Source organism: Balaenoptera ricei, chromosome 6 (genome assembly GCF_028023285.1).
Source record: "Balaenoptera ricei isolate mBalRic1 chromosome 6, mBalRic1.hap2, whole genome shotgun sequence".
In the NCBI taxonomy this organism is placed as follows: Eukaryota; Metazoa; Chordata; class Mammalia; order Artiodactyla; family Balaenopteridae; genus Balaenoptera; species Balaenoptera ricei.
In genome coordinates this window covers 80,406,675-80,434,468 of record NC_082644.1, presented here as the reverse complement: position 1 = coordinate 80,434,468, position 27,794 = coordinate 80,406,675, and the positions used below count along the sequence as shown (strand labels likewise).

Sequence of the window (27,794 nt, the reverse complement as noted above, 5' to 3'; positions counted from 1 at the left end):
AACAACAAGGATCTACTGTATAGCACAGGGAACTCTACTCAATATTTTATAATAACCTATATGGGAAAAGAATCTGAAAAGGAATGGATATATGTATATGTATAACTGAATCGCTTTGCTGTACACCTGAAACTAACCCAACATTGTAAATCAACTGTTCTTCAATTAAAAAATGTAAAAAAAAAATTTTAAGAAGTGGGTCAGTTGGAGCCACATAGAACTATGATGAAAAGATTTTTAAAAATCTTCACCTCCTCAATCAACATGAAGATAAAGCAAAAACAATTAAAATCCCAAACAAAAGTTTACTGGAATTCCATGAACTTACAGAGAAAGCATTTGTTTTGGAATCTGGAGTCAGAGGAGTCCAGATCCCTCCAATGGTGGTGTTTGTTGTTGTTGCCAAAGCGTCCACATTTCCCAGCTGCCTGCAATTTATCTGCCTTGTTAGCTGGAGGGCTAATGACCTCAGGAGTACATTTAATGCTTTCTATCTCCCTTGGCGCTTTTCTTTCTTCCTGCCCCTCCAAACTTGAACTCCGTGTTTAAGACCTTGCCTCCTTTTCCTGAGCAGATTCAAAAAGCAAAGGCTTTGCTGTCTCTTACTTTGTTTGGGAATTAGGGCAGTTGGAGACATGGTAAAGCTCTTGCTTACCCCAGGACACCTAAACCTTGCACCAGTGGGGCTGCGGGGACGTCTCCACGCATCCTTCTGTATGCAGTGAGACCAAAACACATGTCAAACCCGTGAGCTGAGGAGGAGCGGGAAAGATTGGTCAAGTTGTAGAGGGCAGCGGTGAAGGTGGGAATACAGTGGGTGAGTGACTGACCACAGTGGAGGGAAAGTGCAGCACCGAGGGCCTGCTGAGACTGTAAACTATAACTGAATAGCAGCACACATCTCAAATATACTGTAGCTGCTTTGGGGCTCTCACGTACAGAGTGGGATTAATTGAGGGTTGGTAGCTTTGGGTACCCTGGGTGGAGAAACACCGGAAGGTGAAAGTAAAGTGCTGGTGAAAGGGAATTAAAATGATAGGACACGTGATCCAGGCTGTGTAGAAAAGAAAATGAAGCCAGGAGGAAAAATACTTTGAGGCACAGTGAGGGCTTCAAGGACACCAAGGTATAGATGAGCTTCAAGGAGTTGAGTTGATCTGAAGTTGTGATCAGAGAGTAGGATGTAGAATTGACAATTTCACAAATGAAATCCATCTGGGGTCCCAGATTTTTCCTGCACCTCTTCTTCTTTGAATTAAGCTTGGCCTGTCCCCCGTGAATTTAAGGTGGCAGAAGAGATCCATTAACAGATGAAACTGGGTGATGGGAGATTATAACAAGCATACACAGGAGTATGGGGTCAGCGCTGTTTTTTCCAGGGATTCAGGAACCTTGGGGCCTAAGGATTCTGTGACTGGGCCAAACTGTGGGAACAGAACTTCCTGTCACTTGAGATTCAACTTCATTGACCTGCCTTGTCCATCAAGCATTTATTTCCTAAAAGAGAGAATCTTACTGGGTTGATTTTGTCAATACCCAAACCAAAGTCTTTTGCACCAAATCTCCTCTGAATGTGGACCTTCCTTATGTTTGGCCAATGTGTAGTTGTCTGCGACTAGGATTGGGTCCAGGGCAATCCTCTGTGGCAGAAAACACTTACAGCAGTTAGTATGCACAGGCCCATTGACTCGTGTTATTTACAACGACCTCACGAAGTAGGTACTGTTATTAACTTCACTTTACACGTGAGGAAACTGAGGCACAGAGAGGTTATATAACTTGCCCATGTGTACATAGCCTGGAAGTGGCAGTGCCAGCTTCTCTGGCCGTGGAGTCTATGCTCTCAACTTCTCTATGTGGCTGCGTCTGAAAAGAAATGATTCCAAACATGTTTCTTAAAAGGTGACAGCAGCCTTCATAGTTTCCCCCCACAGCCTGTGCCGGTCTAGCAGAAAACTAAGGCTTCTTGTGGTCTCTGTGATGTGGGTCCTTCTCCTCCCCTGCTCCCACCCCACACGAAGCCTACGAGAACTGCAGGTGGATCTACTTATCTGGCGGTGACGTAATTTATCATTCAAACTGGGACAGTCTGAGAGTGAATGCGGGCACTGTTAATAGCTATGCTGGCACCACAGGCACAAACTAGGACTGCCCGGGGCAAAGCAGTACATATGGTCACTCTAGTTATATGGTATATATTACATGAGAATTGAAAGAATCCATATGTGGACCCATGATATTTCTGATCTGCCAGAGGAAGACGGAAATTCCAAATCCCAAAAGGCCTGATTGATAATAGGTGCATAATAGATTTTGAATGAATAAATGACTAGGTTTCAGTATATCCCCAAGATGTGTGGAGAAGGACAGAAATACATCGCCAGGAGCAAGGAATGGTCCAAGCTAGGAAGTGCCAATGGGCCACTCCTAGCAGTAACTTCTGTCCAAGCACTTTGCAGTTGAACAAGCTAGTACTTGCTATTGACCTAAAGAAATTAGTCAGCAGACCCAAGGGAAACTTATTAAATCCCATTTTTGCATCTCTCTGTGAGACTGTCATTAAAATATCAGTATCTGGAGGAGAATTTGGGGTCCACTCAGCATTGCCTGCTGTACAAAACAACCATAAATGGCTAAAAGGAGGAATAATAGGTCTTTGACAAGCCCAAGACCAGGGACTGCAGGCATCAAGAGTTCCTTTGAATTTGCAAAGCGAGCATCACTTTACAAAACTGGAGAAACTTGATTCTTGGGAAATTGAAAGAATGTGCTCAAGGTCACAGAGCAGACATGAAACAAGCAGCTGGTCTCTGCTTCCAAGTCTTTGTTCTCCTCTGTTGTTGGGGGAGAGGAGGGCTTGGGACACCCCGCTTCCTAGAGCTTCTAGGCCCAGTAGCATTGGGGTTTGGGGGAATGGTTGCAGGATGTGAGAGAGAGCAACTGGTTCACGTTGGCACAAAGCATTCTCACCTGAAGACGGTGGGCAGCTCCACCTGCTCTGCTCCTTTGCACTCAGCTGGCTGTACCCAGCCTTAGAGTGAAGACCTCTAATTTGTTCAGGGTGCCTGAGGACTAGCCACATAATCTGGTATCCCAATTTTATAGGAGTGGCAGAGGGTGGGACTAATGACCGGATCTTAGTGATCCTGGTTACAGACAGCCTATCCCATCTCGGCATCACACTCCCAGCCTCCCAGGGCTGGACGCCCAAGGAATAGGACAGGAGCAGTGACCTGGCAATTGCCCCAGACATCATGACTGGTGTCACTTTATAGTCTGGGATAAGGGCCACAGCGTTCTGTAGGTCCATGAGGCTTTTTTTGAGATGACAGTCAATTTGGAAGGATTTATTATTTATGAAAACGATGGATCTCTAGTTGTACTGGAGTATTTTAGATGGACGTGTAGTCTCTGCCCCTCTTACCCAACTGGTCCATTCCCTTTTCTGGTAATGAATCCTGTTTGTGTTTGAAACCTATTTCTTTATAAGGACAAAATCTGTGCAGAAATGAGGCACTTGAGGATTTCAACTAAACTACAATATGGGAAACATTAAATGAGGGTAAGGTTTTAAGTGAGATAAGTGTTGGAAAAACAGTCATTACTGTTCAAACTGAGGATCTGGATATACTTGCACAAACATAATTTTTTCATTCTCATTCAATTTTTAAAATTTTGTCTTTTAAGGTAGCCTGTGCTAATCTATAATTTAAGATTGTAGCACTTGTGACCAAACTTGTTCTTTTCATATTATAGATTAATACTTTTCACCATTATTTTTATTCCAACAGCTGAGTCATATTGGAAACAATGTAGAACAAGTTCTAAACAAGATTTTCAAGTGATATAAAACTGTCATTGGCCCTAGACATAATACAGTTTTCTGGAATTATGTGAGAGACTGAAACCACTGAGGCACTGATGCAGGACAGTCCCAGAGGTCCTCAACATAAAAGCAAGGCAAGACTTCATCTTATTGCCATGATCATTCATTGTTTCACTCCATCACCCTTGGTCTACTGTTTGTGGGTTCTGATGATGAGTGTCTTCACATTAAAGTGATATGAACTCTTAATGGTGAGAGAGGAGTATTTATGATTTCTTTGTTTACTTCCATAAAAAAACATGACTCCTTGGAGAACAAGAGTTTTGGATCATTTAATGGGAAAAACAAATTTACTGCAGAGCTGTGTGAGCAGCTGAGCCAGACACTGGGGTACTGGGATCTGTTGGAGCCTGAGGAAGTTATGAGTTCACCATCAAAGCAGCCCCCTGGAGCTCTGATAGTGTGACCAGAAATTCCAAAGACCCTCCTTCAAAATCTTTTTCTGTCTTTCTGTTTCTGGATTCTACAGAGCCCTCTTTGAAAGTGGTCAATAAATAGGCAGGTTCCCAGAGTGTTTAATTTATAGATAGGGAATACCAGTAGTTTAAAAGAGGCTATGCTAAAATGATTCTAATTGTGTTGATGGTAAACTAACTCTCTCCTGAGAGCCCTTTTGGCAAAGAGAAGTCTTCTCTGATGACAGCCTTGGCGGGGGGAGGGCCCCATTGGAATATGGTTGGACTTGAGCGTTGTTAAAAACGCCTTGACTTGAATCCACTAAAGGCTTGTGACTGTCAGACCCGCTCCTTAAATGTCTGAACAGATGAAGGGTAAGCTGTGTTCAAGGTCTGAGAACTGTACTCTGTTTTATTGCTATACTAACCAAATTGGCAAAGCTCTGAACTTTCATTTAGGGGAAAATGGAATTTATCTGAAATTCTTTCTTTGAAGTATAGAGTGTTTAAGAAAGTATGGGGCAGATACTCTTCTTTTTCCCAAAGTAGTAAATTCAGGTGTTCAAGCTTATACAACCTGGTAATAAGTAAAATGAGTTCTTGAGTGATTTTAACTTAAGATGAGGGGTATTTTTCCCCTCACTGACTCTTCAAACAGCCCATGGATCATATTAGCAAGTGCTTTGGTGTCTAGCCTAAGGCCCTTAGTTTCCAAGTACTTATAGAGGAGTAGGAAAGTAACTGCTCCAAAGGAAAGTCCTGTGTGATTTATTAGATTTTGTGCATGCACATACTACTGCTTTTTGGGAAAGGTTAGAATTTAGCAAAGAAGAGGCACATGTTTCCGAGCTGTTTGCTGATAAGATGGGGTTCAGATGTTTGGCATTTTCAGGTTAGCATATCAGGCTCATATCTTCATAATGTAATTTACTGTGGAAAATATTTTCTGTGTTTCAGAGAACAGTCATAAACTGGGGAAGGTGTAAAGTGTTCATCCACCCCTTTTGTTACTGAGTTGTTATTGGATGGAGTCATGGAACATATAGCATAGAAGTTTGAGGGGATGAGCATAGGTTTTTAGACCATGGAGAATATAAGAAATGACAGACTGGACAATTCAGTTGTGGTCATGATATAAGGAATGTGGAGGGAAAGATGGGAAACATTAACCTCTAGGCCATATCTAGTTATTGGGGTTATAACACCATATTAATTCCTTTTTTATAAAGCTCACAAATGCATCAACTAGAAATCTTCAGTGGTAGTATCATTAAATAGTATAAGATGAATGTTACTCTGTGAAAATAGGTTGTTTCTCAAACTATTTCACTTCCATCTTCTTAAGCAGAAAAATAAAAACAGTAAACATTTATGCTTTCAAATTTTAGATGGGAAGTAAAATATCTTATATTTTAAAAACTTCTAATAATTTAAAACTTTAAAAAATATTCAGGACACTATCATAGCTGAAAAATAAAAATATATAGATTTTCCAAGAGCACCAGTCATAATTATTTTGATCTTTGCCCTATCTGATCTCTGGACAAATAACAAAGCATCCTCTTTCTTTCAAAATCTCTCTCCCTTAACAAACCATAACATAGAACCGAAAATACACATAACAGTAGTTCTGTGCTTAGGAGAATTTTTATATCTCTCAGTTAAAAATATGAAATAGTAGAAGGTTTTGTTTTATCGTATTTAAAATAAATGTTCATTGCTGCTACCGATTAAAAATTCCTTGCAGTTCCATTTCAGCACCACGGATAGCACCACATGGTGCTGCTTCCCCCTCCCCAATTTTAGTCACTCCATCTCTGGCGTGACAAGGCAGTTTAGGGATGACTGTGGTACCATAAATAGTACTTACGCTTGGCGTTACGGTGAAATCACCTGAGGAATATCCCAGTGTCCATTCCCCACCACTCTGACCAGTTAAATCAGACTATCTGGGGTGGGTCCCAAGCATTAATTTTACTTCTTAAAGCTTTCTAGCCTTAAAACCAGTAACAACTGGTAATTTCTAGGGGATGGGGTGGCTCTCTTCTAAAATAGAGATTCTCAGACTTAATTGCCCCTTAGAATTACCCAGGTAACTTAAAAAAAGTCATTACCTGGGCTTGTCCCTAGACACTGTAACTCAAGTGGCCTGAGTTGGGGCACAGACATCGCTAGTTTAAAAAAAAACAAAAACAAAAACAACCAACCATTCCAGGTGATTCTAATTAACAAGGGTTGCTTAACAGTACTCTAAAGTAAGACCTGGAATTAATTTTTTTTCGTGTGGAAAGTTCAGGCGACTTTGATATTTCAGTAGGAGCCCCATATTCTAGAAGGAAGCAATGTCTAGTTTTTATGACATTGGACTTGAAGTTGAGAAACTTGGATTCTAGCCAGATTTGAAGTCAAAGGGGACCCCAACAGCTACTTTCTGTACCTTGCCTGGGCCAAAGCCCCAACCCTAAATGTGGAGCAATGGCATGAAGTGTGAAATCATCACCTTCTCGCAACTTGTCACAAACATTATGTTTTGTCTCTAGCTAAGACTGGTGATTTCAAACTATCCTCTAGAGAAGTTAAAGTTTCCTTAGTAACCTTATTTACTTTACCCCCAGTGGGGCATGTGTCTGGTGGATTCACGCTTCTTCAGTAAGTTAAGAGTGTGTGGCAGACATCAGTTAGTGTTCACCAAATATTTTTCGTGCCCCTCTGTGCTTTGCCTCCTCCCTTGCTGTTATATTGGAGCCATGTGCTTTGAGCAGAGAGTCTCTTCTGGGGCAATGCAGGTAAGAGCCTACGTGCTCTTCTTCTCTTCCTTTGCTGCCTCAAGGTTGGATGGACCATTGTTGCAGATAGCATAGCTTCAACGTGGAGGAGGGCTGCCTGCCTGCCTGTGTGAGATTGAGTGTAAATCAAAAAGCTACTGAGCTTATATATCAGAGCTTGTCCGATGTGACGGCTGCTGTTAATTGCACGTAATCAGATTCTCAAAGATTCATGAATATTCCTGAGAGTGTCAGCTGATGAGAATCCTTATGTTACCACCCATTATAAAGTGAGAGGAGAATACATATGTACATTAATCCTTATGTTCCCATCTATTCAAATTAAGAGAAAAAACAGTAGATACAATATATGGATTCCAGATTGTATAAATGTTTTTTCTTCCATTATTCTTATCAGTAGTTCCCCTGTGTACGTTTAACCACCTTTCCAAATTTGTGGCAACCTGGAAAAGAACCTCTTCATTTCACCTGAAATTACCAAACAAGTTCTTTCGTTCAGAAGTAAGGCACAGAAAATTGTGATTTCTTTCAACCTTGCTTTGCCTTTTTCTTCACACCTTAAATACCCATAAGGTCAAGTATATCATTCTGTTGCTGAGACTAGTTTTTACACCAAACCCTTGTTTATATTCAGTGCCAACTTGCTCCCCTGTGTTTCTTGCAGTTCCACTGTTTCGCTAAGCTGATTGTGTGCTGCATTCCCTTCTTCCCCGAGGTAGAGCTATAGGATGCCAACCCCCAAATTTCCCCCAACCTCTGGTCTAGTGACCACAGAGAAGCAGACACAGGTTAAAATAAACAAACAAACAAATGGCGGTACCTAAAGGGTACAAGAAGTCCAGTTGTTTTTGGCCACTGACTGTCTTGAGCTATGGTGGTTCTCCACCTGACGTCAAGCATCCAAGTCTCTTAGAGGTTTTGATGAAAGATCTTTCTCGTGCTACTGCTCATTCCTTGCCTTTCCTCCTTCCCACTTCACTCCCTCACAGAGCCTGCAGATGCCCTGGGAAGTGGAGCCAGCTTACTGACATTCAACCCCTTGAGCATAGGTTGATTATATCCCAGTGGAAGCTGAAACCTAGATCTTCACTATTAATGCTCCCCTCTCCTGCATCCCCAACATGCTTTATACAGAAAGATTCAACCTAGATTGTTCTCTGGAAGTTTTCAAGGTTTGAGGAAAGTAATTTTCAAGCAGGGTATTAAAGTAACCTATAATCTAATTTTAGCTGAAATAACATTACTAAATATTACTAAGTATTCATTTAGCACTAACTGTGTTGTGGGCTTACTATTCATGGCTTATATCTGCAGTTCCTAATCACTTATAGACCTGTGCTAGTCTACCTGCAATATTATCTCTGTGAAGCCAGCAATGGAACATTTAGCAAATTATTGCTATAGCTCATTGAATTATGACCCCAAAACATTCAGAAGCATCCGGTGTTCACCCTTCTAATTGGACCTGGCCTGACCTCGTTTTTAAAATGTACAGAGTCCCCAGGAGACATACAGGCAGCAGGTTTTTGCAAGATTTGCAAGGCACTGGATGCCTTTTAGGCTAATTTACTGCTTTAAAATATTTAATTTCTCTGATAGACTCCATTACCTTGGCTAATTGAAACCAATTTGATTTTTTATTTGTAGCTAGTTAATTTCCATTTTTAATTACAGATTGTGATTCTAACATAAATATTTTTAAAAACCGTGGGTCACAGGTCACAGATCAGTTTATTGCATACTGAAGCAAAGCTGCCTCTTGTAAGATATCTTTTGGAATGTACTCGGAACTAGTGTCTCATTGCATAGTCTGTAGAACTAAGAAGTATATATTTGTTTTCATTTTATGAAAGAAAGGGAGGGGGAAAGAGAGAAGTGTCCGAAAGGTAAGACTAATCCAAGATAGAAGGAAGATGTAAGATTTGTCTGAATTTTTTTGGATATTATTTCCCAGTCTAAATAGTTTTACAGACACATTTTATAATCTCTCCTCCCTCCAAGTTAGGTCTCTATTTCTTCTGCTGATATTTTTTTCTTGTGAAACATTTGTTGTCACTGTGACTGTTCCTTTTTCAATTCCTTATCGCTCGCTGGCCAAAAAAATCACTAACTGCCATTGAAGACCAGCTGTAGTTTTCCAAATGACCTGATTTTTCTGCTTAACCTTCTGAGTTGTCATAGGCTTTCCAGTTCACACTGCTCAGGGCTTCCCCCAAGTCCTTTGATCTCAGCGGCCTCTTTGAATTGCTCCTCAGTTGCTAGAATGCCAACATTCCCACAGTGTAAATATGCTCCAAGTGAAGACAGATTCTCCTGTAATGTGACACCCTAGCATCAAAGGCAAGGACTCCTGACTTCCTTCAGTCCATCTGTGACCCTCCTCCAGCTCCTGAAGGGAAGGACCAATGACTATTTTCTTGGTTTGTGTATAAAGACAGGCCTCAGACTCACTGAATTCAAATTCTCCGGATAAAGGTTTGGTTTCAGGTTAAATAAAATGCGCATTCTATTCTTCATATTCTCATCCTCCAGAAACTGGCATGTTATAGGAACACCAGAATGATTACATGAATGAATGATGGAAGTGAAAAGCAAAAGCGTTGAAGGAAAACAGTTCTATATTTTAATATTTCTGTGTCTTTTCCCATTTAGGAATTGACATAATGCTTACCATTTACTCAAATGACTCCACTGTTGAGGATAAATATAAATGGCAAAATGAGTATTTTTCCTCCTTTGGCTATTAGCTGCTTATAACATAGAAGCAGCACAGACTGGCCTTTGCCCTGTGCTGTATTTTGCGGCCTGATCTCTATACCCCAGTGTCTGCTTAGTCTCCCAGTCTTTCTAGTTTTTTTTTTGTTTTTTTTTTTTTAACATCTTTATTGGAGTATAATTGCTTTACAATGGTGTGTTACTTTCTGCTTTATAACAAGGTGAATCAGTTATACATATACATATGTTCCCATATCTCTTCCCTCTTGCGTCTCCCTCCCTCCCACCCTCCCTATCCCACCCCTCTAGGTGGTCACAAAGCACCGAGCTGATCTCCCTGTGCTATGCGGCTATTTCTCTCTAGTTTTGGTTTCACTTTTTCCCATACCCAGTCTGGATTCTTAGCAAGGCTTCACTTCTTCAGCGTTCCGTGACCACTTTTTTGCACCTAGCTCGGGCAGCCCTGGGTAACCTCAGTGTTTGGGCCACACCTGAGATGGTGTTTATGGGAGTCCCTGGCAGCCGGGCCCTCCCTGCCACTCATCACTGTTCCTGGGACCTTCCTTGTCTCAATCCAAGAACAACAGCGTCAAACCTTGCTGTACGCCCTCAGCCGCTGTGCTCCCCATTCCAGAATAGCTCCGTGGCTTAAATGAGTGTCATTTTGAACCTCTGGTGGACATCAGCACCTTTTACCTTTTCGAAGGCTCCATCTTTGGTCATTATCCTCCTCTAAACCTGCGCCTTCGTTGATTCTTCTTCTTGCCTTGATCTTTAGAATCACTCTTCTGTCTGACTGACTTCCTCTGTGTGGCTCTTGTTGCTAAAAAGAAATTCCTTTGATCTGTTTCTCTCTTTAAGCGACCAGCAGCCTGTCTCTCCAAGTCACTTCTAAAACGTTCAGAGAAGGTCGTGTTTGCTACCCTTGCTTTTTCCTGTTCCAGCCACCGTGCTGATACTCTCTCTTTGAGGCCTGGGGTAACCTACAATCACCAAATCAAAAGCACTGTCTCATCTTTGTCTGTTTCCACTCCTGCTCAGCAGTTGGCAGCCCTGGCCCCCCCCCCCCCCCCTTCTTGACACTGTCTTTACTTAGCTCACCAGGCAGCACCATCTCCCGATTTTCCTGCACTCTATCTTTACAGGATCCTACACTGGCTCCTTATCTTTTTACTGACTTCCCTTGTCCAAGCTTCGGTCCTTGCCTCCACTGGGAGGATTTTTTCTAGTGCCAGTTTTATGCGTGTGTTTCAATTTCTCATCCCTTTTTGTGCAGGGCAGTGACCTGGGCTCCTCTCCCCACACAGATGTGAAAGCCTCAGCCCCCAGATCTAATGGCCTGTGTCCTGTTCCAACACACCTGAGCTTATTGACCCATTGCTTTGATATTTAATTCCTTCTGTTTATGGCAGCTGGGAATTCCTTTTCCTGCTTTTCCAAGTTTGGCTGTGTATTTTTGTGGCATTACATTTGATCCAGCATTTTTATGAGTTTGGAGAGTTGGGGGGTGGCTTTTGGTCTTGTCACCTCTGTCAATGCTACTGACTAAGGGTTGCCAACATCCACCTTCTAAGGCACAGACCTGATTTTTTCACTCCCCTTTCAAAACCTTTGACTCTCTGTTACATCCAGAGTTCAAACTGCTTGGCATTGCAGGGCACCTGAGCCCTAAATAATTAGACCTTCACCTTCTTTCTCAAGTTTGTTTCTTGTTATACCTCTTGGATTTTTCAATGATAGCAATCGATGGTCCCAGCATATTCTCTGCCATCTTTATTTCTTAGAGCTGCACTGTCCAATAAAAATATGAGCCACCCAGATAATTTTAATGTTCTGTTAATCGTAGTTTTAAAAGTAAAAAGATAGGAAAAAAAAAAAAAAGTAAAAAGATAAATAGGTGAAATTGATTGTAATAATATATATTTAACTCTGTATGTCCAAAATATTATTAACGTGTACTCAATATAAACATTATTAATGAGATATTTCACATTCTTTTTTTGAAATACTAAGCCTTTGAAATCCAGTGTGTTTTTACAGCACTTCCCAATTTGGACTAGTCATGTTTCAAGTGCTCAATAGCTGCATGTGGCTGATGGCTACCATATTGGATGGCACAGTCTTAGAGCATTGATTTAAGTTGTTCTACCCACACCTGGCAAACAAAACCCACCTTAAATACCACTTATCCCAAGATACTTTCCAATATTTCCTGTCAAATTTGATCTCTGGCCACATAGAGTACTTTTAGAATTCCTTTTACTGAGTACTTATCACAGCCTGTCTTGTATTCATTAATTTACGTATTTATCTGTCTCAGAGATTGTGAAATCATAGAAAGTACATATTATCCCTTGCTCATCTTTGAACAATAGTGAGAAAGTATAGAGGAAAATTGGACTTTGGCAGAAAATCAACCCAAGTTCAAATGCTAATACTACCACGGTGCAGTGGCAGAGGCTATATAATTATGGCCCTTTTTTTCTTTTTTAAAAAATTAATTAATTAATTTATTTTTGGCTGCGTTGGGTCTTCCTTGCTGCATGCGTGCTGTCTCCAGTTGCGGCAAGCGGGGGCTACTCTGCATGGCGGTGCGTGGGCTTCTCATTGCGTTGGTTTTTCTTGTTGCGGAGCATGGGCTCTAGGCACGTGGGCTCAGTAGTTGTGGCTTGCGGGCTCTAGAGCGCAGGCTCAGTAGTTGTGGCGCACGGGCTTCGTTGCTCCGCGGCATGTGGGAACTTCCCGGACCAGGGCTCGAACCCTTGTCCCCTGCATTGGCAGGTGGATTGTTAACCACTGTGCCACCAGGGAAGACCAGCCCCTTTTTTTTTCAATTGAAGCATAGTTGATTTACAGTGTTGTGTTAATTTCTGCTGTGCAGCAAAGTGATACACACACACACACATACACATTCTTTTTTATACTCTTTTCCATTATGGTTTATCACAGGATAGTCAGTATAGTTCTGTGTGCTATATAGTAGGACCTTGTTGTTTATCTATTCTTTATATAATAGTTTTCATCTACTAACCCCAAACTCCCATTCCATCCCTCACCGCCCTGACCTTGGCAACCGCAAGTCTGTTCTCTGTCTGTGAGTCTGTTTCTGTTTCATAGATAGGTTCATTTGTGTTATATTTTAGATTCCACATATGTGATATCATATGCTGTTTGTCTTTATCTTTCTGACTTACTTCACTTAGTATGATAATCTCTAAGTCCATCCATGTTGCTGCAAATGGCATTATTTCATTCTTTTTTTATGACTGTGAGATAGATAGATAGATAGATAGATAGATAGATAGATAGATAGATATCACATCTACTTTATCCATTCATCTGTCGATGGACATTTAGGTTGTTTCCATGTCTTGGCTATTATTGAATAGTGGTGCTATGAACATAGGGGTGCATGTATCTTTCTGAATTATAGTTTTGTCCAGATATATGCCCAGGAATGGAATTGCTGGATAATATGGCAACTCTGTTTTTCATTTTTTGAAGAACCTCCATCCTGTTCTTCATAGTGGTTGTACCGACTTACATTCCCGCCAACAGTGTAGGAGGGTTCCCTTTTCTCCACACTCTCTCCAGCATTTGTTATTTATAGACTTTTTAATGGTGGAATTATGGCCTATTTTTGAACCTCAGTTTCCTCATCTACAAATTAAGGTAATACCTCATTTACAGGGTAAATGAGCATTAAACAAGGTGTGCCTAGTACTTGGTTGAGGCTCAGTGAATTATCACTATATCAATATTTCCCTTATTCTAGGATACCACTAATTTAAGGTGCACCATTAATTTAATAACAAACAGCTCTTAAAGAAAGTAAGGAAAAGATCACTATATTAAATATGCACATGGATTATAAATTGTACCCATATTCAGAAACATTAAAATTTGAGGACTCGTACATTGCTAATGGGAATATAAAAAGATGCAGCCACTTTAGAAATAAACATGGAGCTAATATATGACCCAGGAAGTCTATTCCTAGGTATCTAACCAAGAGAATCAAAACCTAGGCCCATTCAAAAACTTGCACATGAATGTTCATAGCAGTATTATTCATAATAGCCAAAAAGTGGAAACAACCCAATCTATTAACTGAAGAATGGACACATGAAATAGGCATATCCATACAATAGAATGTTATTTGGCAATAAAAAGGAATGAACTACTGATGCGTGCTATAGCATTGATGAACCTCAGACAGCATTATGCTCATCGAAAGAAGCCAGTCACAAAAGAGCACATGTTACATGATCCCACCCTGAAATGTTCTGAATAACAAAATCTCTAGAAACAGAAAGTAGATTAGTGTTGCCTGGGCTGGCGTGGTACTGGCATGGAGGAATCTCTGCTAATGGGTATAAGGTTTCTTTTTGGGTTAATGAAAATGTTCTAATATGAGATTATGGTGATGATTGCACAGCTCAGCACATATACTAAAAACCATTGAATTGTACACATTAGATGGGTAAACTTTATCGTATGTAGATATGTCTCAATAAAGTGACTAAAAATTGAGGAGGAAATTGTTTTAGAATGAAGGGCATACATATTTACTTGGCTCCCTTAAAGAAGTGGCTTCTCTTGAGTTGTCTCTCCCTCGCCATTCTCTAAGCTCCTCGGGAGCAGGGACCATCCCCATCTTATTCACAGCTGTTTCACAGGACCTGATGCGTAGTAGCTGCTCAAGAAACCTGTTGGGCAGGACAATTCTGGCCCCTCCAGCAAGGGAGAGGAGCAGCTAAAGCACCAGCCACATCTGGCAGTGTGTATTTCCATTTACCAGTTGTGCCATTTTAGACACCCAAGTGCCAGTGACCTCAATGCCACTGTGCTAACAGGACCATGATCCTCTTGGCCCCTCTTGTTAGTTACCACCTCACTGCCAGGATCAAGAAAAGAGCACGCCTGAGACATGTTTCAGAAGACGTTAATAGCATGAGTAAGTTCAATCCACCTTCTGTGGAGAAGAAACTTTGTTTTTTCTACCCCAATAAAAAAATAACAGAACAGGCAAAAGAGATCCAGGAGGCTGGATATTCAGCTTAAGATGCGTCTGGAGCAGTAGAGCTCTTTAACGAAATGAGAGTGGGCATATGGGACTTGGGTTCCTCATCAAGGCTCGGCTGAATGGAAGGCCCTTACTGCCTGGGCGCTGGCGACCTTGTCTGATGTGAAGTTCCACGAGACTCAAGTAGCAGAGCGCTCTGCTGCTCTCAGAAGTGGTGTGACATTCTGTTTACCGAATGAATCCCATGAAGGCTTTCTGAAGGGCCACTCTGATGTCTAAATTGCATCTTTGCTGCCTCCACCGGGCAGCCAAAAAGGGTTTGCTGGGCGCAGCCCTGTCTGCTCTGAGCAGGCTGCCAAGGGTGAGCAGTGGCAGAACAAGAAAGGGCCCCCTGACCGATTCTGAGAGACTTGACTATCCCCACCCACCGCTGCGCCCCCACAGTTAGTGTTGCCTCCTCAGAATGACTGGGGCTCTGCTTACCCCCCGCCAGCCTATCCAGTACTCCCAGTTTGGCCAGATCCTCATTCCTGCTTCTGAACCAGTATTTTAGTCTAACCTGTGTGCTTTTTTTTTTAACCTGGGTAATTATTTTTCTCCATCTTGCATTCTTTTTTTTTTAATTAAAGTATAGTTGATTTACAGTATCGTGTTAGTTTCAGGTGTACAGTGATTCAGTTATACATATATATGTGTATACACATATCTATATACACATATATATACTTTTTCAGATTTTTTCTCTTATAGGTTGTTACAAAATATTGAGTATAGTTCCCTGTGCTCTACAGGTCCTTGTTGGTTATCTATTTTTTTAAATAATTAATTAATTAATTTATTTATTTATTTTTTTTTGGCTGTGTTGGGTCTTCGTTTCTGTGCGAGGGCTTTCTCCAGTTGTGGCGAGCGGGGGCCTCTCTTCATCGCGGGGTTATCTATTTTATATATAGTAGTGTGTGCATTCTTTAATCATGTGTTTGAGTTATGTTAGCTATGCCGAGACCTGGGCTAGGAGCTGTGGATGAAGTGATAAACAAGAAAGATGATGCCGTTTCCTCAAGGAGTTTCCAGTACAGCCTTTCCTCTGTCTTTCTCCTCTTCCTCCCCTTCTTTTTTCTTTTATTATCTGGAATCTTTTAGGCCCCGAATATGAAAGTCAATAAGTATCAGTTTAGACCAAGACATGGTAAAAGTCATCACAGCGCTTGCTGGCCACAGTTTGAATACTTTAACTCTGAAAACTGCCCCCCAAAAACATACTTTTTAAAACCTGTAGGGGAGAAATGGTGATAAGTCAGAACTAATTGTAATTGTTTCTAGCACTTGTCTCATTTTGCGTGCTCTCATACTGAGAATTAATTCATGATTCAAGTTCACTCCAGGAAGAAAGTTAAAATTAGTTCTTTATGAGGAGCTCATAACAGAGGAAGCTTGTAAGTCACAGTTCTCCTAAAAAGCTTTATGGTTGTAGGGTACCTTACATTTGTCATGTGGAGAACTTGGAACATGAACCATGTTTGCTACAGTTTGCATTTTTGTAAATATGGAAATTGAAAATTGGAGAAGGTTAATAATCTTGTTTTCTAAAAAAGAGTAGGTAAAATGTAAGTATAGGAACAATGCATTTCAAATCAATGTTACCTCTGGGTTTGCATTAACAGATTAAGATCCGTAATGTATTTCTACATGCGGCCTTGTTTGGCAGGATCATCTCTAACTAAAAAATATATGGTACATTGGAGAACAAGCACCTGGTCCTGGCACATGGCTTGTATTATCAGTTACTATACATGAAGGTCATTCCAAGGGTGACATTTGCTGGGAAAACAGACAGTGGTCTAGGGCTCTGGACGAGGGTGTAAGATAATACAAGTAATTTTTTAAACATTAGCAAAGTATTTGAGATTTGCAGTTCACTCTCCCAAGATTCAAATTTTAGCCACAGTTGAAAAGCAGAGAGATATACTAGTTAGTTGTTTAGTTAGTTATAAATTAACTATGCTGGGACCCCAAATGAATTATGTTCTGAGAGCAAAGAAGACAGTTTTTAAAAGGGTGGGAGTAGGTTAAACCTCCAAATATTATTTAAAACTCTGGGACTTAGAGTTGTATTGTCATTCCTAGTGATGAGAGTAAGAACTTACAATACTGAGTGAACATTTTGAAGCCTTTTGAACTTTTCTTGGTTGGGTTATTTGTTTGTTCTTTAACGATTAATTTGAGTATTTTCACGCACTGCTGATGAGATATGTTGACTGGCATATCCACTCTGGAGGGCAGTTTTGTGGTGTCTTTCAACGTTTCAGAAGCACAGGCAATGTTTTGACTTCAGGTATACCTTTGAGAAACACTCCCATATGTGAACAAGGATTCATGCATAACTGGGTTTTTCAGCCTTAGCACTACTGATATTTTGGGCCAGATGATTCTTTGTTTTGGGAGGCTGTCCTGTGCATTGTAGGATGTTTAGCAGTATCCCTGGCCTCTACCCACTAGATGCCAGTGGCAACCCCAGTTGTGACAACCAAAAATGTGTCCAGACATTGCCAAATGTGCCCAGGGGAGCAAAATTGCTTCCTGTTTAAGAATGCTACTGGGGCACTTTCTTTGTAATGTCAGATGAACGGCAAATATCCTAAATGCCCATCTTTTAAAACAGAACCATTCAATAAAAATATAATGTGAGCCACATAAGTAATTTTATGTTTTCTAATGATTGCATTAATAAAAGTAAAAACAGGTGAAATTGATTTTCATGTTATATGTTATTTGATCCAATGTATCCAACATATTTTCCTTTCAACATACAATTAAGATTAAAAAATTATTAACAAGATAACATATATATTTTTTCTTAGTAAGTATTCAAAATCTGGCATGTATTTTGTACTTACGGCACATCTCAGCTCATACCAGCTTCACTCAAGTATTCGATAGCCATCTGTAGCTAGTGGCTACCATATTGGATGGCATGGATTTAGAGGAATGGCTTCTAAAAATAACTATGCCATGTTCCTACTGTGCACCAGTTACAAATAATGAGGCTGAGAAGTACCGCATGGAAAGAGCTCAAAGGCACATTGTTAAGTGAAAACAGAGCAGCAGAATAATACGTGTGGTATGACACATGTTAAAAATTATTCTGAGGGACTTCCCTGGTGGCACAGTGGTTAAGAATCTGCCTGCCAATGCAGGGGACACGGGTTCAAGCCCTGGTCCGGGAAGATCCCACATGCTGCGGACCAACTAAGCCCGTGCACCACAACTACTGAGCCTGCGCTCTAGAGCCCGTGCTCCACAGCAAAGAGCAGCCGCCGCAATGAGAAGCCCGTGCACCGTGACCAAGAGTAGCCCCCCCTGCTCGCTGCAACTAGAGAAAGCCCGCGTGCAGCGACGAAGACCCAACACAGCCAAAAAGAAATAAATAAATTAATTTAAAAAATTATTTTGAAAAATGAAATGTACATGTATTTTCATATATATGTATATTCACTAATATATCTGTGAAAATACATATGTATGCAAATAAATAGAAAGCGTTCTGGAAGAACACCCGTCATTGAGAAGGGTCTGGGGTTTGTGGGGGGGAGCAGTGGAGGTGGCCAAGGCAGGATTTAGCTGTAATATTTTAATTTTTTAAATAAGGAAAGATATATTCATGTATAATATATTCGTGTATAACTTGTGTAGTAATAAGGCTTTAAAAAGTGAGCTCATTAGGTCTAACCATCCCGACAGCCTCTGCGTGTCAGTGGTTTTCAACCTGGGCTGCACCTTAGAATCACCAGGGGGGCTTTCTAAAAATATCCTGCCTGGACCCCACCTTGCACCGATCTTCTATCTTAAACTCTTCAGATGATTCCAAAGTGTGGCCAGGATTGAGAACCACAATCCTGGTTGTTTGAAGGTGTGTCCTTCAAACAATTATCTGCGGACATTTCTCAAGAAAAGAGTTTGATAAGGATCTGATGGAAGGTACTTTGAGGCATATTGTCTGGTGAGGGTTTTCTGTTGTTGAAAAAGGGCAGATCCATATTTTAAAGATAAACAGATCAAATGAGCTGAGGGATGGGTTTAACATTGTTTTGTGAAAATTGTACTTCCTGACAAGACTCTTCCTAATCCATGGCCATCCAACTTCAAGTCAAGTTTCGCCAAGAGTCTGTAAAAGTAGCGCTGGTCTTTCTTTAAAGCAATTCTACATGAACTCTAACAAGTGAACATATATAGTGGCAAGACCCAAAGTTGCACCCCATAGAAAATTGTCTAATAGGTAGTTCACAAAAGAAAGGATTATATAGACTTTAAAAAAGTATTTATTTAGATTCTTGAGCGCATCGTCACCATTTGAAAATAGGAGGTTAACCATCCTTGCTATTTAGAAAGTACCACTTCAGTTGGATTGATAGGAAAAATCTCGTTAAAAATTTTTTTCCTGTTGCTGTGTTCTGCCTGAGTGCATGACCATTACAATGTCAGTGCCAGCCAGGGTGAAGCCAGTGTAATTTCATTTGACAAGATAAGCCCCTCTGAGAATCAGGCGTATTTTACACTTGATCCAGGGTCAATATTGGTTTGGGATGCAGTTCTTGTATATTTCTCCGTCATTGGTCTCTGCACTTAGAAATGAAACAAATCAATGTTTGGTAAGACTTACAGCCATTATCTGTCTGTTCTGAGGCTTTGAAAATTCCCAGAAATTGCCTGACTTACTGAATGCTCCATTCATTTGCCCTGGGGTTTAAAGGAGCACACTCCTGTCACCATGGAAACAGACTCACATTCTAAGGAAACTGATTCAGAGCCTCCCTCCTAATGATAACATATAGCATGAGCTCTGAAGAGAATAAAGGATCTAATTAGAGTCCATTGTTGAGAGGATGGTGTCCCCTTGATCCATGAATCTCTTCCTTGTTTGGTTTTAGTGCCTAGGTTGACATTTGCGGGGCAATAGTATCTGGTGAGAGTTTGATACTTTAATCCCTTGCCACTGAGCAACTGCATTTGTGTGAACAACCCAAATGTCCGATTGGTTTCATAGAGACTCTGAGGTTGGTGGGCATTTGATAACAGCTACCAATGTTTGCTCCCAGAAGCCTAGTAATCTGGTATTGGGCTCTAACTCTGGCTGGGGCTGGAATAAACTAGTTAAGACCTATAGGAGGCCCCATGATCTGAAAATGGTCGATTTAGGAAAAAGACTACTTAAAGTGACCCTAATTAGAATGGGTCCCGATATTTTATACTAAATACTGGGGGTGGGGGTGGCTTAATTGGAATTTCATTTTGAAAAAGAAAACAAAAATTATAAACATAAAGTTATTTGGTCTTACAATTTAAAAACTTAGCTTTTAATATCAAGAATGGTTGTAAATATAGGTTGAATCAAGCATGAAACAAGTATGGCATTTTTAAAAATATTTATATGCACAACACACTGTCATAAGCATGTGTAGATTTTGATACCACCTCTCAACTCACCACCTACCCAATAGACACAAGTATGGTATTTAAAAAAAATTTTTTTTTTTTATTGAACTATAGTTGATTTACAGTGCTGTGCCAATCTCTGCTGTACAGCAGAGTGACTCCGTTATACGCATATAGACATTCTATTTTTTTTTATATTCTTTCCCATTTTGGTTTATCACGGGATATTGAATATAGTTCCCTGTGCTATACAGTAGGACCTTGTTGTTTAAATATGGTATTTTTTGTTGTAAGATTTCCAGCAGAACTTGGTAGCTAATAGGTGTTTTCCAGCACTTGGGACTTTTTCCAGATGCTAGTGTTTGAATGTTTCAATCATTCAAACCACTCCCTCTTCACTACCTCAGTAGGTTTCTGCCTCCCTTTTTCCTGTTACTTTCTACTTCCTAGAATAAATGCCTTACTCTAGCTTCGTGGCTCCCTTCTTTGCCCTCCTCCTCCCTCATATGAGACAATTCTTTTGGATTCTGTCCCTTCATTTGTGTTCTTCAAGTAGCTTCCTTGCTCCTAGTCTTCATTCCTCACTCACTTTAGGCGCTCCATCCTTGTTAGGACTATTCAGACTCTACTCTTTCTTTCTCCCTAGACTTTCCGTAGCACTTATCTGTTCCATTCAATGTGGCACTTAATCACACACTACTTTCTAAATTTATTTAAATGATGCGTTGTTATATGCCTTGCCTACTCACACAGTGTCCTTGAGAGAAGGGATGGTGTGTCTTCAGGACCCTAGCACAAAGCCATTCACGCTATTGGATCTCAAGATCCTATTGTCGAATTTTGTTCAATTATTTGAACTCAGTGGTTTCTGAGTTTTCTGAATACATAGTGTTAGCCTATGATTTTACTTTTTTACAACTGCTGAAGTTTTCTAACGAAATCCCATAAGCAGCTATTCCAGAAACATCTACAGACTCATAGGATGTTAGAGGGAATTATTTCTAAATACATACATGGGTAATTCATGTGGCTAAAATCTTGCCTGTGGGTTGAAAATGTCCTAGTCCATCAAGCTTTGAAATCCTCCAAAGAAAGTCAATAATATTGGGTTGGCCAAAAGGTATGTACCCAATACATCGTTTGAGCTTTATCCCAAAGTGAAGGATGAAGCAGTGCAAAAGAGGAGAGATTTCCTAAGAAAGAAAGACCCCTCTGTAAGGCCCCTTTTGACTGGTAGAAACTAGGCAACAGGAAAATAAGATATAGATTTGATGTTTGTTAGTGTAGTAATAAGTTAGCTAGCTGAAGGAAAATGGAATCACATCCTAGCTTTCTGAGTTTTGTGCTAAGTATTGACTTAAGTGTTAGGAAACACTTATTATAAAACATTTTTAAAAATTGAAGTGTAGTTGATTTACAGTATTATATTAGTTTCAGCTGTACATCATAATGATTCAATATTTTTAGAAAAATATGGAATACGTCACGAATTTGAGTGTCATCCTGCTAATCTTCCCTGTATTGTTTCAATTTTAGTATATGTGCTGCTGAAGTGAGCACCACCATTTTTTATTGTGATAAAATATATATAACAAAATTTACTAAACCATTTTAAGATGTACAACTCAGTGATTAAGTACATTTACAATATTGGGCAACCATCACCACTAGCCATTTACAGAACTTTCTCATCATCCCAAAGAGAAAGTCTGTACCCATTAAACAATAACTCTCCATTCCTCTTAACCCAGCTCCTGGAAACCTTTATTCTACATTCTGTTTCTATGAATTTGCTATTCTAGCTAGGTACCTTGTATAAGTGGAATCATATAATATTTTCCCTTTTGTGTTTGACCTATTTCACTTGGCATAATGTTTTTAAGGTTCGTCTGTGTTGCAGCATGTATCAAAACTGCCTTCCTTTTTAAGGCTGAATAATATTCCATTGTATGTAGATACCACATTTTGTTTATCCCTTCCTCTGTTGATGGGTGAACATTTGTTAAACTGCGAAATATTGGTATCACTTGCTTGGCATGTTATAGTGTTTTTTCTGATTCACCCTAACCCTTTCCCCCCTTTAAAAGATTTCTTATCCCTGGCCTCTACAGAGGGATTTCTGTATCGCAGTAAACAAGTTTGTTCAACTAGTCTGGGAAGGTATTTTGACCCAACAGAAAGGGATGGATGAGACCAGGTGTGATCAGCTTAGCCATGCCCCATCCTTATTGTCAGCCCTGCGTGGAGGTGCCTTTAGAGGCCTAGAGGGAACAATGCCATATATTATAATGGGTACAAAGTGACACTTGTGAAGCTTGTTTAAATCTTTGTGTAAAAACTCTGAAAAAATTATCATCTAAGTTTGTATTTGTGAAAGCTTTGGGAGGGAAGACTAAACAGTTGAGAATTATCATTCTGGCTGAGGGAGTTCTTTGGAGTAATACGAGTTGAGGCTCAGAGGAATTTGTGGAGTCATAGCCAAGAATCCCAAGAGACAGTATTTCTTCTGGTTCATGTGAAAGTGGTGAGAGCAACAGAGTTTAAATCAGGCTTAAAGATAAGAGAAAGAACAAAGGCAGGCAGCACCGGCCAAGACCCAGATATTCAGCTCCACCTGCTCAGATGCTCGGGGGAGGGTTTCCATGTTCACTAACGGTACTTCCTAGGGGAGATACAACACGGGCTTAGAGGCTGTGAAGTTGCTGCTTTAGAACACAGAGGAAAACAAAGGTAGTGAGTGTCTGAATTCTGTTTTTTGTAGGCTTCTTCTGCCTTTCTATAGAAGGCAGGCCCCAGTCTCCATCCCCACCCCAGCCTTTTATGGGAGGAGCAGCAAGCAGTGACACCTGGGTCCAAGGTCTCCTCATCTACACCGAGTGGACAACCTCACCTGGTTTCTACCGCTCCCTACACACACTTTCTAGACATGATTTTGCTGTAATTAGGTTTAGACATACTATCTGGGAACTCCATAAACCCCCTCCCCTGGAAGGCCTGCTTAGCTGTGTCACATGAGGTATCTGAGCAGCTTGGCACAGAGTCGAAGTCTATTACTTAAAACTGGAAATGCTTTAAAATAATGAGTTTTGAAAATATCTACATTTCCTCATTTTTATTATGCAACATTAAAAAAAATAAAAACATCAAAGCCATGGTATAATGAACTCCCCTTCTCGTCTATCTAAATTCAATAATTTTAAACATTTTGTTATATTTATCTGTCTACCTATCTACATCTATCTATTCGGTTTTGCTGAACCATTTGAAAGTTAGTTGCAGACATCATGGCATGGCATCTCTACTGCTTCTTAATTAAGAACATTCTTCTACAAAAACAAAACACCGTGATCACACCTGAGAGTATTAATAACACTTCCGTATTATGAACTATACAATCTAGGTTGAAATACTCTTAATTTTCTTAAGAATAATAAAAAAAATTAGTTTCCTAACAGAAGCCTCAGAGACTGGGAAACTTAGATTTCAGAGGCTGAAGAATTATAAAGGAGGAATGATTTGGTGCCATGTGGAAACTATGAGACTTGGAGCCGGATTCCTATGTTGCGGTTCTAAATCGTTATAAGGCGTCAGGGAAGGCGTTTAGCTTTCTGAGCTCATTGGCAAAATGAGGGGGTTGGGTAGAATAATCCCTAAGGTCCCTCTGATTCCCCCCCTCAAATATGTGATTTTTAATTGCTAATGTAAAAATATTGTGCAAATGATACCCTGGGTTTTTGGAGAACGTGTCTTTTTCCCTCTTCATTCTTGATTAGGGATTGTCTAATTGAGTGATGAAAATGAAAGGTAGCCTGCCTTTCTGTGGTGCCATTTTCTCCTATGAAATAATTATCTATTAACCACTGCACCTCTTGTTCCACTGGAGGAAGAACAGTTTTAAACTTGGCTGACTTCTTTGTACCATTTACTTGTACCATTTATTCCAGGCCTGCTCTTGTTTTTCCATGATATTTTTGTTAGTCATTGAAAAGACGGTTTCATCCCCTGCCAGAAAGGCTCCCTAATGTGGGCCATTCATATTCCCTACTAACCAATATTTTGTTCTTAATGAAACATTGTTTGAGTCATTATGGAGTGAGAGTGCTCAGCAAAATGTCTGTACTTGGCCCTGGTACATGAAAACACTGGGAAGACCAAGGTGGTCTTCTCTGACTTCACTGTGATTTTATTGATACACATCGGGTTCTGGTTATTTTCCCAGTGGGCCAGAATTATTATACTCTCGGCTATAATAAGTCTGGGGGTTGTGGCTGGTTCTCTCAACTCACATAGTCCCACTGAGTCGGTTGCTTCTTTTTCTGTTTCTATCATCCTTTTTTTCCTCTCTCCCTCTTTCTTTCTCCCTTCTCCTTTCTTTCTCATTCACTTCTTCGTTCGTTCATTTCTTCAGTATATGCATGTATTGCGTGCCTCCTCACCCGCAGACACAGGGCAGGGGCTGTGGGGAAGCGGCATCCCTATCCCGTTGGTTTATTTCTACATTGGCTGTAACCCATGTCAAAATGAAGGGCTGTTAAAGGGTCATGGCCTTGAAGACCCTGCTTGATTCCCATAATGAAAAAGAAAAGGGACCTGTGGAATGTGTGTGTAGCATATTAGTTACTTAGGAGGCAATTTCCACCCAAGCTTCTGATTTGAGAAACCAGGGACTGGTTAGGAGCGAGAAGTTGGGGAGCTTAGAGCACACGGTGGTGACCGGCCTGGGCTGCAAGAAAGAGGAAAGCTGGTTCTCTGGGATTTGCTAACACAAATGCAGACGCATTGTGATGTTTTGGTGGTGGCCTGGAACAATCTAGTTTTATGATGAGTGCATTTTCTTCCTTTCTAAAACATTGATCCATTAGGTTAAGAAAATAATAATAAAAATAAAACCTTCCCCAGATGTAGTGCTCAGAATTGGATTGCTTTCATCAGTGTCATCTGTAAGCTCTGTCATGGCCCCTCCTTTTCCCTCGTGATTACCCACCCCCGTCTCCCATTAACATCCATCTGGATGTAGCCACCATGATTCTTTGAATCAATTCTCCATATATTTCATAGCTATGCAACTGTGAAGTAGCACATTTTGTGTGTACTTAAAAATGAATGTTCAAGTAAATGGTATGTAAGACTCATTTGGCAACCTGCTTTGATTTATATATTTATCTTTCACTCGGCACTGCTTTATAAGATCCATCTATGTGAGAGGGTGTGGAGAAAAGGGAACCCTCTTGCACTGTTGGTGGGAATGTGAATCGATACAGCCACTATGGAGAACAGTATGGAGATTCCTTAAGAAACTAAAAATGGAACTACCATATGACCCAGCAATCCCACTACTGGGCATATATCCTGAGAAAACCATAATTCAAAAAGAGTCATGCACCACAATGTTCATTGCAGCTCTATTTACAATAGCCAGGACATGGAAGCAACCTAAGTGTCCATCGACAGATGAATGGATAAAGAAGATGTGGCACATATTGTATATACAATGGAATATTACTCAGCCATAAAAAGAAATGAAATTGAATTATTTGTAGTGAGGTGGATGGACCTAGAGACTGTCATACAGAGTGAAGTAAGTCAGAAGGAGAAAAACAAATACCGTATGCTAACACATATATATGGAATCTTAAAAAAAAAACCCAAAACAAACACATATATATGGAATCTAGAAAAAAAAAGGGGCAGGACAGGAATAAAGATACAGACGTAGAGAATGGACTTGAGGACACGGGGAGGGGGGGAAGGGTAAGCTGTGACAAAGAGAGTGGACATATATACACTACCAAATGATAGCTAGTGGGAAGCAGCCGCATAGAACAGGGAGATCAGCTTGGTGCTTTGTGACCACCTAGAGGGGTGGGATAGGGAGGGTGGGAGGGAGACGCAAGAGAGAGGAGATATGGGGATATATGTATATGTATAGCTGATTCACTTTGTTATAAAGCAGAAACTAACACACCTTTGTAAAGCAATTATATTCCAATAAAGATGTTAAAAAAAGTTATTGAAAAAAAAATAAAAGAGGGTTGCCTGCACTTAGAGACTTGAAAAAAAAAAAGATCCATCTCTGTGGCTCTACACTAGATCCCATTAGAGTAGAATGAAGAGCACTCCTTTTCATTGCTGTGAAACATTTCATCCAACAAATACACATTTCTTTGGACATGGGGGCAGTTTTCAGTTCTTCACATTAACAAACAATAGTGCTGCATGTTGCCTTGTGCACGTGAAGAGATGATACTTTTTTCTCCAACTCTTTTGTTTTGAAAATTTTCAAACCTGTAGGAAAGCTGAAAGAGCATACAATAATCACCTGCTTTTTTTTAAACCTAATATATCCAATTATTTAATTGTACTATATTCGCTTTCTCGTCTCCACCACCCCCCTGCCCCCAACACCAGTCCATTTAGGCTGCTATAACAGAATACTGCAGACTGGGTGGCTTATGAACAACAGAAATTTTTCACTGTTCTGGAGGCTGGAATGTCCAAGATCAAGGTGCCAGCAGATTCTGCATCTGGTGAAGGCCTCCTTCCCGGTTCGTAGACTACATCTTTTCACTGTGTCCTCACATGGCAGAAGGGGTAAATCTAACTCTCTGGAGTCTCTTTTATAAGGGCACTAATCCTGTGAGGGTGGAACCCTTATGACCTAAGCACATTCTAAAGGCCCCACCTCCTAATACTGTTACCTTGGGTTCATAATTCCATCTTCCCAAAACTTTTTATCTTTTGAGCAAAGAACTGTTGCAGGTGCCTTTTACACCCTTCCAGGGAATTGAAATTTTTTCCGTTAAGAGAATTGTGTAAAGACTGAAATAAATGGAAATCCGAAGATGCAATGTCTGGTGAATACAGAGGATGAATCAGAACTTCCCAGCCAAGCCGTAACAGTTTTTTGCCTGGTAGAAACGTGGTCTTGCGTTATCCTGATGGAAGATTATGCATTTTCTGTTGACTAATTCTGGACACTTTTCATCGAGTGCTACTTTCATTTGGTTTAATTGGGAGCAGTACTTGTTGGAATTAATTGTTGGGTTTTCCGGAAGGAGCTCATAATAGAGAACTCCCTTCCAATCCCACCATATACACAACATCACCTTCTTTGGATGAAGACCGGCCTTTGGTATGGCTGGTGTTGGTTCATTCCACTTGCCCCACGATTTCTTCCATTCCCACATTACTGTAAAATATCCACTTTTCATCGCCCGTCACAATTTGTTTTAAAAACAGAATGTTCTCGTTACGTTTAAATAGAGAATTGCATGCAGAAATACGGTCAAGAAGGTTTTTTTCTTTTAACTTATGTGGAACCCAAACATCAAAGCGATTAACATAACCAAGTGGTGCAAATGATTTTCAGTGCTTGATTTGGATATTTTGAGTATGTTGGCTATCTCCCGCGTGGTATAACATTGATCGTTCTCAATTTATGTCTCGATTTGATCACTATCAACTTCACCTGACCATGGAGCATCGTCCAGCAAGAAATTTCCAGCACGAAACTTTGCAAACCACTTTTGACACGCTTGATCAGTCACAGCACCTTC

General features: G+C 40.4%; 1 protein-coding gene and 1 pseudogene across 1 annotated transcript in view; one reads left to right on the top strand and one right to left on the bottom strand.

Annotated features, from left to right (window-relative positions):
• GNA14 (G protein subunit alpha 14) overlaps positions 1-27,794 on the top strand; it is a 208,182-nt gene that overhangs the window by 48,111 nt on the left and 132,277 nt on the right. The gene's annotated exons all lie outside the window — the stretch shown is intronic.
• On the bottom strand, positions 21,706-21,798 carry LOC132368262 (U6 spliceosomal RNA; annotated as a pseudogene).